This window comes from Ziziphus jujuba, chromosome 7 (genome assembly GCF_031755915.1).
Source record: "Ziziphus jujuba cultivar Dongzao chromosome 7, ASM3175591v1".
In the NCBI taxonomy this organism is placed as follows: domain Eukaryota; kingdom Viridiplantae; phylum Streptophyta; class Magnoliopsida; order Rosales; family Rhamnaceae; genus Ziziphus; species Ziziphus jujuba.
Window position 1 is genome coordinate 2,311,075 of NC_083385.1, and position 5,589 is coordinate 2,316,663.

Consider the following 5,589-nt stretch of genomic DNA (forward strand, 5'->3'; position numbering starts at 1 on the left):
GCCAATGGAATGCTGATTGGTTTAGCCTTCTCCATGCCAAATCTCTTTATCACTCTTTCGACATACTTCTCTTGAGATAGCCACAACTTGTGATTCTTCCTAACTCGGGCTATTTGCATTCCTAAAATCTGTTAAGCTGGTCCCAAGTCCTTCATATCAAATGACTTGAAAAGTTCCTTTTTCAGCTGAATCATTTTCATTGCATCTTGTCCGACGATCAACATGTCTTCGACATACAGTAAAAATGCAATGAAGTTTCCATTTAGGAATCTTTGAATATAAACACATCAGTCTTCTTGTATCCTTGACTCACCATAAAAGAGTCAAACTTCTTGTACCAGTGTTTAGGTGCTTGCTTGAGATCATACAAGCTCTTCATTAGCTTGCAAACGAGATTCTCTTTCCCTGAAACCTCAAAACCTTCTGGCTGCTCCATGTAAATCTCCTTATGTAGATCACCATAAAAGAATGTTATTTTCACATCCATCTACTCAAACTCTAGGTCTAAACAAGCTACTAAACCAAGAATAACTCGTATCGAAGTCATCTTCACCATTGGTGAGAAAATCTCATCAAAGTCAATTCCTTTCTTTTGAAGGAAACATTTAACGACCAATCGGGCTTTGTGCTTCACCACCTGTCCATTGCTATCTTTCTTGAGCTTGAATACCCATTTGTTCTTCAGTGCCTTCTTTCCTTTGGAAGTTGAACCAGCTTATAAGTATGGTTCTTCTGCAAAGATTCCATCTCATCTTGCATTACATGCAGCCATTTTTCTTTGTCTTGATGAGAATTAGCTTCCTAAAAGTTCTCTAGCTCCTCCTTTTTAGTAAGAAGAATATATTGAGATTCTGGATATCTCTTTGATGGAATACGGCATCGTTCAGATCTTCGAAGAGGTATACCATCATTTGACTGCTATGATGGTCTTGCAACTTGAGCATCTCCCTGCTTAACATCATCTTCTCTCTCTTGTTCTGCTTCTGGTCATTTTCTATGCACATCATCATCATCTATGGTAGGTTATGCTGGTGCTGGATCAGGAACAAAATCATGGGCACTGGTATTAGAAGACTTCATTGGCTTCTCAAAGTATTCTATAGTCCGGTTTTCATGGAATACTACATCCCTACTGCTGATAACCTTCTTTGCTTTTGGATCCCATAATCTGTATCCGAATTCTTCATCTCCATATCCAATAAAGATGCATGGAGTCATTCTTACATCAAGCTTCTGTCTAAGCTCCTTGGATATATGTGTAAAGGCTAAAAAACCAAATACTCTTAAATGAGAGTATGAGGGATTTTTACTAGACCACACTTTCTCTGGAATTTCAAAATTCAGTAGTACTGATGACGATTTGTTAATCAAATAGTAGGTGGCATGAACAACTTCTCCCTAGAATAACTTTGTTAACTTAGACATATTGATCATACTTTTGACCTTCTCCATAATAGTTCGATTCATTCTTTCGACTACACCATTATCTTGTGAGGTGAAAGGGACTGTCTTCTCTTATCAAATGCCATGTCCTCTATAGTAGATATCAAACTCTCGAGAGGTATACTTACTTCCATTGTCCGAGCGAAGACACTTCAGCTTTTTTTCTGTCTCACGCTCTACCATGGCATGAAACTCTTTGAAGTGATCTAAAACTTGATCCTTCATCTTCAGGAAATAAACCCATACCTTCCAAGAAGCATCATATATAAAGGTCAGAAAATATCTATTTCCATATAGAGATTCCTCTTCTAAAGGACCACAAATGTCAGAGTGCACCAGACTAAGCAACTATGATCTTCTCATTGAAGAGGACTTAAATGAGACTCTGTGTTACTTACCATACAAACAATGATTACAATGATCCAACATAGTATCCTTGGAAATGGGGATAAGCTTCTTATTCGTCAAGGTAGACAATCCTTTCTCACTCATGTGACTGAGTTTTTGGTACCACAGATTTTGAGATACCTCTCCTTCTATAATATTGAGGCTATCTGCATAAATCTTCACATGAGTCTTGTAAAGTGTTCCACAAATATGTCCATGAGTGACAACCATAGCACCTTCTATCATTTTCCATGTGCCATTGTCAAAGTGGTTACCAAAGCTTTCCTTGTTAAAGGCTATTCCTGAAAGCAGATTGAGCCGAAGGTCTGAAACATGTCGGACATCCTTCAAAGTAATTATATGTCCGATGTTGGTCTTTATCTAAATATCACCAGTTCCAGTGATCTTAGCGAAGCTGTTATTTTCCATCTTCACTATGCCAAAGTCTTCTGCTTTATATGTTTTGGAAAACTCTATATAACATGGTAGGATGCTGCACTATCTACTACCCATTCGACTTCTTAGCTTGAAGTATAAAGGCATGATTCTTCATGTATGGAAAAATATACCACTTCTCCTTTGACAGTGACTAAAGTTTCACCATCCTTCTTCAGTTGATTGCTTTTCTGTCCCTGCTCTCGCAATATCTTCCTGCAGTACTTCTTCAAGTGTCTTTCTCGACCACAATAATGACACTTGTATGTTGGCCTCCTTCCATCTGTGGATCTGCCTCTGCTTTGACTCTTGCCTTTCCCCCTATTATGAGTACCTTCTTGTTGTCTCCCTCGTTTCTTTGTGACAAGGGCATGTGTTTCCTCCTGGGCTCCTTGTTAAATAAGGCATCAGTCATCATAGTCATGGTAAATTTGCCGTTAGGGGCCGAATTACTGAGAGAGACTACTAGTGTCTCCCATCTATTTGGAAGAGAGCTAAGAAGTAAAAGTGCCCGTTCTTCATCCTCTAGTTGTAACACCACCGCAGAGAATTGGTTTACCAAGTTCTGAAATATACTAGTGTGCTTGGCTATAGAAGTTCCATTCTTTAACTTCAAATTCACCAAACGCCTCATCAATGAGGCTTTATTTCGAGCAGTCTTGGCTTGGTACATGTCCTCCAGCTTCTTCCAGAGGGTGTATGCATTTGTTTCTTGTGCAACATGATGGAAGACACTGTGGTCGATGCATTGGCCGATTAGACTGATCGTTTTCCTGTTCATCTTCTTCCATTCTGCTTCTTTGGTGGGATCGAGATTTTTCCTTTGGCATCTAAGGGATCAAAAAAGTCTTTGTAATTTAGAAGATCTTCCATCCGAGGTCTCCAAAGTGCGTAGTTAGTGGCAGTAAACTTGATCATCGCTCCCAAATATGACTCGTCCATATCTTGTTTTGAAAAAAAAATTGAAGCTGAATTCGAAAAAATAGAGTCCACCAATGCGTCCAGAATGGTAAAAAACATTGGGTTTGACTCTTCTTGGATCAAAATATGAATCTTCAAAATTTGAGACCAAAGTGTAATTTCCAAAAGTTTCAGGTCAAAATGCAAATACCAAAACTTCTGGGAAAACCTGCAAATATAAAAAATATAGGGGTATTTCTACAATTTTAGAAAAGTCTTAGACTGGTGCTGACTGGCACGGCTCGACTCCGAACTCGGCTCAGCGGCTCGGCTGGCGACTCGGCTCAGCTCTTGGCTCGACGCGTCTCGCTGCTCGTTGCTCGCGGCTCGGCTCGGCTAGGCTAGGGCGCGTGGATGGGGTGTGTTGGTTGACCGGCATGTGAAAACCTACACAGAAAATTTGACCCGCGCGTGCATCGATGGATGGAGGTCCGGTTGGGCTCGTTCTCTTCGTCTCGACAAGATCTACCTTTTGGTATGCTCAAATATTTTGTTTGATCATTTTGACGACGAACCCTATACCTGGATCTTGACTCTGATACCACTTATTATGATCTTTTGATGACCAAAAAACACACAAAACTAATACAAAAAAGTAAAAAGAGACAAAAGCATGAAAATTAAGAAGAAAAATATGTATTATAACTATAAAATTTATACAACAAAAAAGTTCTCTCAGCCTCTCTCAAAAACCTGTATTTTAAATACTGTATGTTATGTAATACAAAATTGAAAATGAGCATCTATTTATAATGCTTTCTCTAGAGTTTCTAGAGTTGAAACCCTAATGAGTTTGGGCTTTAGGAGATAAAAGGCTGGACCTCCACAAATACCACCTTCAATTAAACGTAAAATTATATCATTTTGCTATCGATTCTTCATAATTAATTAGAGCGATAAGAAATGCATAAAGATATTGAAAAATTGCTACGAGGCAATTTTTCAATATCTACTTAATGGACATTATAAAAAGCTTTTAATCTTGTAAAGCACTCTGAATTAATCACCACAGTACTGGCAGTGCAATGGAAATACTAAACTACAATATTCCTCGTCATTTTATTGCTAAATATGTTTATCAAAATTTATAAGCACGCGTCCTATATCTACTTAATGGACTCCATAACCCAAAAAGTACATATACAAAATGCAAATATGAGGCCCTTAGATCCAGCACAAGTTGCCAATGTAATGAATTCTTTTTTGCATCTATCTTTCCCTCGAGGGCTCTAGGTCATGGTAGCTACATCAACTTGAGAAATGGTTTGGATCATGGCGGTGTTAGTCCCCTGCGTAATTGGAACAAGTTCTACGCATTTCTCGTCGCTCCAATCACGAAGACTCGCCTATGCAAACTAAAATTATACACTAATTTTAATGAAAAAAACTGATCGGTCAAAATCAAAATCAATATCCTAAGTTTTGAAAATTCAATCACCTTCATAAAAATCGCACCCCACTTAGGATACTCACAAACATATTTCCTCCAACATGTTCCACACCAGCAAAAGATATATATATATATATATATATATTTATCATGGTCCAGAAGTTCTATTATTTCATATGAAAAAAAGAAATTCCAGCAGCTAGATTTTAGGCAATTAATTCAAAAGAAAAAACAATTAGGCAGAGATTCATATTCCTCGATAAGAAGGGGGCATGCTTTAATACATGAGGCAAGTCGAAATTAATACCCCTAGTACGTGGGTATGTGGAAATGATAGTTTTATTGGTGACACCTCGTCCACCTCCGACATCAACCAGTTGCTTAATGGACTGAAAACCCTTATTGTAAACCTCAACTATCTTCTTGGTAACAATTGAAGAGTGATTGTACATTGCATTTTCGAAAACCTGATTAAACCTCTGGTCCACTCCAAAGCGTGCATTCCATGGACCCTATTGAAGGGAATTCCTCCTTCAAGAATTCCATCTTTCAGTTGGGACCTATAATAATAAAATAGTCTATTTCATTTAGTTAAAATATTTAAAGACGCGTACTAAAGGAAACAAAACTTGTAGATACCAACAACTAGCAAACAAGAGGTGCCATGTAGCAGAGCTAGCTAGGTTCTAACCTCATCAAATCTTAATTACTAGTCCCTTTTTGATCTCTGAATCTTATCTTATCGCTTTCTTTTTTGAGTGGATAGTTTACAATTACCCGTACTAATTGTTGGCAGGGTCCTATTTAATTGGAACACGGCTACTGAATTATTAGTAGGGTCCTATATATCTATGCGGGAGACACCTTCCATGCCAATATATGATTATGATGACTCAGAGCCTTGTGGGGAAGGAGAGGAGCAAACAAGAATTCCTGGCTCTGGCAAATGCCGCTGGATTTAGTGTCATCAAATT

The 5,589-nt window shown here is 38.2% G+C and overlaps 1 pseudogene; it reads right to left on the reverse strand.

Moving 5' to 3' along the window:
• Nucleotides 1–4,331: 4,331 nt before the first annotated feature.
• Nucleotides 4,332–5,311, reverse strand: LOC125423677 (cathecol O-methyltransferase 1-like; annotated as a pseudogene).
• Nucleotides 5,312–5,589: the final 278 nt, after the last annotated feature.